Source organism: Podarcis bocagei (genome assembly GCF_964188305.1).
Source record: "Podarcis bocagei genome assembly, chromosome: 3".
NCBI lineage: Eukaryota > Metazoa > Chordata > Lepidosauria > Squamata > Lacertidae > Podarcis > Podarcis bocagei.
In genome coordinates this window covers 112,041,484-112,051,964 of record NC_138127.1, presented here as the reverse complement: position 1 = coordinate 112,051,964, position 10,481 = coordinate 112,041,484, and the positions used below count along the sequence as shown (strand labels likewise).

At 47.2% G+C, this 10,481-nt stretch overlaps 1 long non-coding RNA gene across 2 annotated transcripts; it reads right to left on the bottom strand.

The window, feature by feature from the left end:
• Positions 1 to 644: 644 nt before the first annotated feature.
• On the bottom strand, positions 645 to 8,660 carry LOC308584204. Of its 2 annotated transcripts, none has more exons than XR_014006631.1 (3): positions 8,177 to 8,660; positions 1,399 to 1,449; positions 645 to 751 (listed from the first exon to the last, which is right to left on the bottom strand). It is a non-coding gene; the product is annotated as an uncharacterized lncRNA (long non-coding RNA). The 2 variants fall into 2 exon arrangements; XR_014006632.1 differs by lacking the exon at positions 8,177 to 8,660 and adding an exon at positions 1,975 to 2,004 and having other exon boundaries at positions 647 to 751.
• Between the last annotated feature and the right edge of the window lie 1,821 nt (positions 8,661 to 10,481).

The following is a 10,481-nucleotide window of genomic DNA, read 5'->3' as shown; positions in this document are numbered from 1 at the left end:
TTAGCTTGTAATGTCTTTGCTTCAATCTATCTACAAAAGCGGAAGGCAGACTTCCTGTTTGGAACCTTCCCGCTTTGGTGCCAAATTAAAGATATTTCAAAGTCCAATTTTCCGTTCTACTCACGGGTAGTTGTTTAAAGTCCAATTGTCCACAGGAAAAAAGTCAGCGCTCTCCGGCAACAGCAATGTGGCTTCACTCCGTGAAAAGAGCAGTCGATTCGAAGCACCGCGCCACTCACCCCACGTCGCTCCGGATCCCCGAAACCAGGTTTCCCCGCGAGTAGGGGAGGCGCAAAAGCTGCCTGCCGAATCCCACGTCCACAGGCTTCTCCTGCCTGTGGTTTTTGATGGGTCTCCGCCTTGCCATGGCGGTCCAGACCCTGATTTTCACGGAGCAGATTTCTCCCGATCAGAGGAAATCTGCCATTGCCAGTGGCGCTAATCCGGAAGTCCCCAGCCGCGCATTTCAGGCTACAGATGGACCTTAGAAAAAGTCTTTCTTGCAAAGTGCATTTAGACATTTGTACTCATTTCAAACTTACTTTGGGTCAAAATACATCTCCCCTCCTTGGCGCTCTCGTCCCCAAGTGCTTTCCCCCCCCCAAAGCTGAACAGAACCCACAGATATAAATTGCAAGATCCACAGAATGAGAAGAAAAACTCGCTTCTCCTTACCCAGTGGCCTCCCTCTGGTGTCCACCTGAGTCCTCTGTGCCTCAGAGGAATCTGGGTCCATTTCTGCAAACAGATCCTTTCCCTGAAAGAGCAACAAGGATCAAAACAGAGAATAGGGAGAAGGATTAGAACAGGAATGACCGAAGAAAGCACTGTAGGGGAGCAGATCTCATCCCTTGCTTCCCAAAAGGTGGTGAGCCATTAGAAGAGCAGTTTGGGAGATTATCCCTCACATTCTGAGCCCCTTGGGTGTTTCCAGGGGAAAGTCTCTCTCACCTGCTGCTCTGCTTGCCTTCTCTCCTCTGCCTGACTCAGGAGGAAACCTTCAGTCAGGGCCATGGCCTGGGAAGTGGTCACTGGCCCACAGTTGTGGTCTTAAGCTGTGGACCCGCAAGAGGGGCTCTCTTCCTCTCCCACCCCCGCTTCAGGGCCCATTTCCTTCCTGCTTCTCTCTTATTTTCCAACACCTGGAATCCCCAACGTCCTCAAGGGGTCCTTTCTCTTTTTTCTGAGGGCCGGGTGCTTGTCTGGTCAACCCCCCCAAGGGCTAACTGGGCCACTCCAAAGTACGTCTTCAGGTAGCCTTTCTGTGTTTTAATTTGTTGGAAGCCGCCCAGAATGCCTGGAAAATGTGGTCAGGCGGGGGGGGGGCATATAAATCTATGAAGATGATGATGATTAGGTGGGGTAAAAGAACACTGCTAAAAAGCAAGTAAGACTCACCTTCTGTCTGTTTCAAGTATAGTTTTAATGTTGTAATCTGCCCTGGGAACTCTGGGGGAAGAGAAGGTTAATAATAAATAATAATAATAATAACAACCGCAATGGTGATGTCCCATTGCATAATCCCCAGAGCCATAGATGCTTGGGGGTCCTCCTGCCCCCCCCCCCGTCTGAGGGAGGGATCCCAGGGGATGCTGGCCCACCCTCCAGGCGGAGCTGCCAGGGGTCCCCAAGGCAGGGCTGGGCTCCCCCTGACCCACAGCCCCCTCCCCGCCTGGGCCAAGGGGGGGGGCAGAGGCCTCGAGGTGGGCAGCCCCTCGCACCACACGCCCCCCTGCATCCCGGGCTCCCCCTGACCCCCAGCCCCCTCCCCGCCCCCCTGCATCCCGGGCTCCCCCTGACCCCCAGCCCCCTCCCCGCCTGGGCCAAGGGGGGCAGAGGCCTCGAGCTGGGCAGCCCCTCGCACCACACGCCCCCCTGCATCCCGGGCTCCCCCTGACCCCCAGCCCCCTCCCCGCCCCCCTGCATCCCGGGCTCCCCAAGGCAGGGCTGGGCTCCCCCCCCCCCAGTTCTCACTTGCTGCGTTTCTTTTCCGTCCCCCCAGGGCTTATCTGCCCCCCCCCGAGACTTCCGGTCGGTGCCAGCGCTTAATGGCGGTCCTACCTCCGAGCTCCGGAGAAGGACTGCTTCGCAAGTTTGGGTCTTACCCGCTACGGCAAGCGGGGGACCCCTAAAATCCCAGGCGCTGAAGCCTGAGAACAAGGAGACTCGGTGGGCACCTTTGCGCCCCCCGGTACCGTGAAAGAGCCTTTTTAAAGGCTACGGATCGACATCGGGAGTGAGCGCGGTGCTGAGAGTCGCTACCCAGCCTGCGAAGTGAAGCCGCGTCGCCATAAGCGGAGAGCGCCGATTCCTTCCTGAAAAGAAATTCGGACTGATTCCCCGTGAGTAAGAACTGAAAAATAACTGGGACTTTTCTTAATTTTAAAAATTGGGCTAAAAACGGGGGAGATTTAAACAAAGGAAGTCTGCCTCCCCCCGACCGCATGAAAGTGAAAGCAACGGAGCTCTAAACCTGCATCCGTTTAAATTCATCCTTTGATCAGCTAAACCGGACATTTAAACCTTTGATCTCCCCTCTAGCAAGCAGGGCAGAGGGGAGGCGAATTTGACCATTAACTGCATGACTTATTTGAGGGAAAAAACCTCTGCTATCTCATCTACTTGAAAGTCTGAAACGGTCTGCCTTCTTAGTACATTGAGCTGACTTTTCCCTGTGAAGTGACACCTTGATACAAAGTTTCCACAGTGCCTGACTTTTGTACATTTTAAGAAGAAACAGTATAAACAGTATACTGGGCAACTGTGGCAATTGGAAGCTATAAGACTTTAGTAACATTGATTTTGACTGGGTTAATCTCCTTTCTTTCTACATCCTGGATGGTCTCCTTTGTTCATGTATTTTGAAATTTCCTTCTATGGCCATTTTGATTTGCTCCCTCTAGAGGATAAAGTGAAGTCCAGCACGGCCTAAGACAGTGGAATTTTCCAAGGGAGAATAAATCCCGTGGGAATTGACCTTGACATGAGTGGGCCACAAGAAGAGATAACTACAAGAGCCAAGACCAAGCAACAACAACAGCAACAGCTGCAGCTGCAACAAGCAAAGAGAAGAGGTTCGATCTTAGGCGTAACAGCCGGACTAGCTGGAACAACAGGACAGGACAAAGGAGCAGCCGTTTCTATGGAAGCTGTGACAGAAGCTTTGCTTAAGATAAACCAGACTCTGGAGTCTTTGACAAAACAGACTTCAGAGAACACACAAAAATTAACAGAAATATCAACAAGATTAAACCAGAATACAGAATCTATAAATAAATTGGTCGAGGAAAATGCCACCACGCGTCAAATTGCCGAAGAGGCCAAAGCCACAGCTGGAGAGACGCAGGAGAAATTAGAGCCACTTGCCAAGAAGGTCTATGAGCATGATGCAACCTTGGCCTTGTGGGAGTTACAGAGGAAAGAGAGAAACTTAAAATTAAGACTGATTCCGGAGAATGAAAGTGACAACCTTGTGGAATATTTGACACGGGAGTTTGCGGATTGCTGGGACCTGGAGGAAGACGATTTTAAAATCACAACTGCCTTTAGACTCGGCAAAAAGCAAGATAGAAAGACACCAAGAGATTGTTTGATCACACTCAGATCTAAGGAGGAAAGAGATAAAATTTTAGGACTACACTTTGGAAAAGCCCTCCAAATTGGAAATTCAGCAGTACAGATCTTTAAAGACATACCAAAATATATCTTGGACTTAAGAAACTTCTACAAGGATTTGGTGCTTTTGTTAAAGAAAAATCAGATCCGCTTCAGGTGGGAATTCCCACAAGGACTGTCATTCGACTACAAGGCAAAGAAAGTGAAAATAAAGACAATTCAAGATAAAGACAAATTTCTGGTAAGATATCAGGAGGACCTACAGAAGGGGACTGTGGACGTACTTGCAGAACAGAGGAGAGCACTGGATATCCTGAATCTCTCGTTTGGACAAAAACCACCACCGTCAGAAGAAGAGCAACAACTTGGAGCTGTTGGAGGAGCCTTAAGAAAATAACAAGATGGCTCTGCAATTCCTTAGTTGGAATTGTAATGGACTGAATGGGCCTTTGAAGAGAAGACAAGTATTTCATATTTTGAACAGAGAACAATTGGATTTGATATGTTTACAAGAAACTCACATAACTAGAGCCCACAGGAGATTACTCACAAATAAAAGGTTAGGACAAGAATTTGTCTCATCAGACAAAGTTAAGAAGAGGGGAGTGGTAATATATGTGAAGGAGAAATGGGCTCCAAAAATGATATTTAAAGATGAACAAGGGAGATATCTGGCTGTGGAGATACAAGTACAAGGAGAAAAACTTTTAGTTGTTGGAATTTATGCACCAAATGAAGGCAAATCTGACTTCTTTAAGGGACTTCATGAAACTTTGACGGACTATCTGGATTATAATATGATAATCATGGGAGACATGAATGGCGTGGTCTCCACTAATATGGACAAGGCACAAAGACTAACAGTCACTAAAGAAGGGAGACTCCCCAAGACTTTTTTCGAAATGACAGAAAACATGGACTTGATAGACATTTGGAGAACAAGGAACCCTCTGGAGAGAGAGGGAACCTTCTTCTCCCAAGCAATGATGACCTGGACCAGAATTGACCAAATCTGGGTTACTAGTGGATTGGCTCCAAAGATTAAGAAAGTGGAAATCTGCCCAAAAACTTGCTCCGACCATAACGCCGTGAAGATGGAGATGAAACTCACAATAACCGGTCAATTTAGATGGAGAATGAATGACACCCTCTTTCGAGATAAGGAGATTCTCACGAAGGCCCAAAAGACCTTAAAAGACTATTTTGAAATAAATTTGAGGACTGACGTGGAGAAAAGAGTGATCTGGGACGCAAGTAAAGCTGTTATGAGAGGATTTTTGATTCAACAAAATTCAATAAAGAGGAAAAAACAAAATGAGAAAAAAGAGAAGATCTTGGAAATGATAAAGGAAGGAGAGAGGAAACTAAGAACAAAACCAAAGTCTCAGGACATTTTAAGAGAGATTAAGTTATATCAAACTCAATATATGGAATTGATGAACCAAGAGATTGAATGGAAGATAAAGCAAATGAAACAAAAGACTTTTGAATCAGCAAATAAATGCGGTAAACTTTTGGCATGGCAATTGAAGAAAAGGCAGAAACTAAATACAGTTACAAGCCTAGAGGTTGATGGAAAGAGTATATCTAAACCTAATGAAATTAGAAATTGCTTTCTAAGTTACTTCAAAAAACTTTACACCCAAGGCCCGCAAAATGAAGAAGATATAGACAAATTCCTTGGAAGATATGGATTACAAAATATCTCTCAGCAAAGTAAGATGGACTTGAACCAGAGAATCTCAGAACAAGAGGTAGAGGCTGCCATTCAGAATATGCAATTGGGCAAATCTCCGGGACCAGATGGACTGACTTCTAGATACTACAAATCGTTGAAGGAATGGTTGATTCAACCATTAAGAGAAGTTTGTAATGAGATCCTTGAAGGAAAAAGGGCACCTGAATCGTGGAAAGAGGCATATATCTCACTCATACCAAAGTCAGAGACTGAAAAGACCCAACTCAAGAACTACCGCCCGATATCACTCCTTAATGTGGATTACAAAATTTTTGCAGACATTTTGGCAAAAAGATTTAAAAGAGTTTTGATGGAGAAGATTCATAAAGACCAAGCAGGCTTTCTCCCTAAAAGACACCTAGCGGACAATGTAAGGAATGTAATAGACATTTTGGAAAAGCTGGAGGTGAATATAAACACTAAAGCAGTATTGATCTTTGTGGACGCGGAGAAAGCCTTTGATAATATCTCTTGGAGTTTTATGAGGAAGAATCTTCATGGGATGGGGGTAGGCCAGGGTTTTGAGAATGGTATGGCTGCAATATATTCCGAACAAAAAGCTAAGCTGATTGTAAATAATGTTGTGACTGAGGAACTTAAGATAGAAAAAGGAACTCGGCAGGGGTGCCCAATTTCCCCATTACTTTTCATTTCGGTTCTGGAGGTGTTGCTGAATATGATAAGAAATGACCAGCAGGTCAAAGGTGTGCAGGTCGGAGCTAAACACTACAAGTTAAGAGCGTATGCAGATGACCTAGTATTGACTTTGCAAGAGCCAAACACTAGTACGAAAAGGGTTTTAGAAATAATTCAACAATTTGGCCAGGTGGCTGGATTTAAGTTGAATAAGCAAAAAACTAAAGTCTTAGGGAAAAACCTAACAGATATGGAAAAGGAGAAGTTTCAGGAGGAAACAGGTTTGACAGTGGTTAAGAAAGTCAAATACCTAGGGGTTTATTTAACACCTAAGAATGTTAATTTGTATAAGGACAATTATGAAAAATGTTGGTCAGAGATTAAAAAAGATCTAGAAATATGGTCAAATCTGAAACTGTCAATGTTAGGCCGAATTGCAGTAATTAAAATGAATGTATTGCCTAGAATGTTATTTTTGTTTCAGACCTTGCAGATTCTTGATAAGATGGAATGTTTTAAGAGGTGGCACAAAGACATTTCGAAATTTGTCTGGCAGGGCAAAAAGCCCCGAATTAAATTCAAAATATTGACTGACGCTAAAGAAAGAGGGGGTTTTGCCCTGCCGGACCTAAAATTGTACTATGAGGCAGCAGCGTTTTGCTGGCTGAAAGAATGGATGCTCCTCGAGAATACAGACATCTTGGATCTGGAAGGCTTCAATAATGCTTTTGGTTGGCATGCATATCTTTGGTATGACAAGGTTAACAGTACCTTTAAAAATCACATTGTTAGAAAAGCATTATTTAATGTCTGGATAAGATACAAAGACTTATTGGAAAATAAAACCCCTAGATGGGTGTCACCAGTGGAGGCTAAAGCAGTGAAGAAACTCAATATGGAGGTCGGATGGCCGAAGTATTGGGAAATTTTAGAACAGGATGGAGACAAGGTTAAACTACAAAGTCAGGAGAAATTGAAGCACAAAGTAGAAAATTGGTTTCAATATCGCCAAATAATGGAAATTTTTAAACAGGATAGGAAAATCGGTTTCCAAGTGGAGAAATCAAAACTAGAGACCGAATTGCTAGAACCCAATACTAAGAATTTATCTAGAATGTATAACTTGCTGTTGAAATGGAACACACAGGATGAAACAGTTAAATCTGCTATGATTAAGTGGGCGCAGGATGTTGGACACAACATTATGTCAGATGACTGGGAATGGTTATGGAACACCGGTATCAAATTTACGGCATGTAATGCCTTAAAGGAAAACATTATGAAAATGGTATACAGGTGGTACATGACCCCAGTCAAGCTGGCAAAAATCTATCATTTGCCCGATAATAAATGTTGGAAATGTAAAGAGACTGAAGGTACTTTTTACCACCTTTGGTGGACATGCCCGAAGATAAAGGCCTTCTGGGAAATGATCTATAATGAAATGAAAAAGGTACTTAAATGTACATTTTCCAAAAAACCAGAGGCCTTTCTCTTGGGCATTGTCGGCCAATTGGTGACAAAGAAAGATAGAAATTTCTTTATGTATGCCACAACAGCAGCAAGAATACTCATCGCAAAGTATTGGAAGACACAAGATTTACCTACTCTGGAAGAATGGCAGATGAAAGTGATGGACTATATGACACTGGCTGAGATGACAGGCAGAATCCGTGACCAACGTAAAGAGATGGTGGAAGAAGAATGGAAAAAATTTAAGAGCTATCTTAAGGACTACTACAAACTCAACGAATGTTAAAATGTTGTGGTTGCTAGAAGTAACAAGGTACAGGGATACAAGGCTAGATAATAAAGGAGGACTAAGATGACAGAGATTAGAAAGTAACAACTGGGAGTTGCTAGTTCAAATATGGACACTGGGATGCAGAGAGGGGGGGTATGGGGAAGTCCAAGAAAAGAGGTTTATGAAAATATCTTTGAAAGTATTTTGTATGTTTGTTTTGTTTTGTGTTTGTTTGTTCTTTTTAAAAAATGCTGTAAAACCAATAAAAATTTATTAAAAAAAAAAAAATATCTGCCCCCCCCCACATGAAGGGGGCTTATCTGCCCCCCTCCTTCCCCCAATGGCAGGACCCCTCGCCTGGTCGGGGGGGGGGAGAGAGGCCCCGGCTAAGCAGCCCCCCCCCGCCCCACGGCAGGACCCCCAGGAAAGAGGGGGAGACTCACCGGAGGAGACAAGAGGGGGGCAGGGAGGGGCTCCGGAAGATCCGCCCCTTCACTTCCTGTCCTCTCTAGGCGTGCGGCTCAGCTGCTCTTAACCCTTGCCTGGCCTGGCGCGCCCAGCTGGTCTCCTTTGGGGGGAGCCGAGAAGGAGAAAGAGGAGCCCCCCGCTGCCTGGGGCTCTGAAGCCCAGCCCCACTCCCGGGGTTCCTGGCGACACTTGGGGTTCAGGGAGCCAGAGGGGAGGCGAGGAAGGGGGCTGGGGAGAGGGAGAGCGGAGCATGTGCAGAGCGCCCTGCAGGCGGGCTGGGTCTCGGGCAGCTCCAGGGCCGGGCAGGCCTCTCCTCCGCCGCTTCCCCCGGGAGGCCGGGCCAGCCGAGCCTCCCCTCCCCTCCCCCGGGTCTCGGCCGCCGAGGATGCGGACCTGGGCTGGGCAAGGCAGGCTGCCCAAGCTGGGCCTCCAGACAGCAGGGCGCGTGCCCGCCCCGCCAGAACCCCCCCTGCGCGCTCCCGCCGAGGAGAGGGACCCCCGCGCTGCCGCCGCCCCTCCTGCACGCCCCCCCCCACTCAGGCCGCAGCAGGCAGGCGGGGGGGGGCTCTGCGGGCTGACCCCCCCCCCCAGCATAGCTGTCAACTTGCAGATCTGAAAAGAAGGGACCAGCAGCCTCGGAAATAAGGGACCAGCAGCCCAAATAAGGGATTTTCCAAGGGCCACAGGTATGTTCGACTTCTGAGCCCCTCCGAGCCAAAGGCAGAAAGCCCAGCCAGCAGCCAAGCGAAGCCTCAAGCGGTGGTTCCTGTTGTGACGTGGGGTTTGTGATTTCAGCTCTCTTGACATAATATGCTGGAGACAGTTCTCTAGTAACGCTTCTTTATTAGTAGATAGGTAGCCGTGTTGGTCTGCCATAGTCAAAATAAAAAAAATTCCTTCCAGTATTCCTTCAGATACATGTGTATCTGAAGAAGTGTGCATGCACACGAAAGCTCATACCAAGAACTAACTTAGTTGGTCTTTAAGGTGCTACTGGAAGGAATTTTTTTTTTGACTTCTTTATTAAAGCAACAAGACTCAAGACTGAGGAGGGGAAAGCTACATTTATAGGGACAGGGAACTAGCTAGAAAGGATACATTTTGGAGGGAACAATATCAGGCAATCACAGTCCTGCCTTTTGGAGGAAACCAATAAGACAGAGGATCCAAATACAGCAGCTTAAATGAACCAATAGTAGCTGTACCCTTTGAAACCAAAAGGCAGTTACTTTACCCTAATGCAAATACAGACAATAATGATACAGATATAAAATCCTTTGACTCAATACACAACAGTTCCCACAGCGCAGCAACCCGGCAAAGGGGATGCAGCAAGGGAAACCACCGTCACCTCTCTGCTGGGAAGCGCTGAGCAAAGGCGAGTCCCCAGGCAAGGCGGCCGATTTGATTGACACAAGGCATGCAAGCTCCACCCCCCAGTCGTTCTTAGACTCCTTATTGGGTGAGCAACGCAGCCAAGCAACCCAGCTGGAGCCTCCCTCCTCCCTGGCCGGCAGGGAGGGAGGGACAGAGAGGAGCTGCTTCCTTTGAAACCCGGGAAATTGAAGGGACATCATCAGTAAGGCACAGCAGCAGGACATGGCGCTGGGATAAGGGACTGTCCCGCCCAAAAAGGGATGGTTGGCAGCTATGCCCCCCAGCCCCCTTCCTAGGCTCCACATCGGGGGTGGGAGGTTGGTTCAGAAACATCAGGGGGGCGCAGCTGGCAAGGGAATGGGGCAAAAGGGGGGCACTCAAGGCCGAAAGCCCCCTTTGCTGCTAGACTCCAGCCCAGCCTTGCTCTGGGTGTCGCCCCAACTGGAGTCCTCTGTCGCCCCGGCTCTTCACAGGGTCTGGGCTGGGCGGACAGGAGCTGAGTCCGGAGGTCCGAATGGTCCCTCTGCGCTGTTGGGCAAGGAGCCAACCCCCAGCTCGCTTCCTCCGCCCAGGGGCATCATGGAACTTTGGAGTGTCAGGCATAGCCCTACTGGCTTTAGCCCAAACGTAGCAGAGTTTTCCTGCACAGCGAGGAAGCTAGTTGCGGCAGTAATGACTAGTCAGCTAGACTCAGAATAACTATTTACAGGATTTATTAAAAGGAAAATAAAACCAGCAGAGTTTCTGCATACAAATAAAAGCAAAATAAATCCTCTTTCTCTCTTTCTCTCTCTCTCTCATAACCATACACAGCACTTCTAACTCCTAACACACCTCACACCAAACTGTGCTAGCAATCCTAGATAACAGAGTTGAGTGCTGCTCGTTAACCAATCAGAGTGA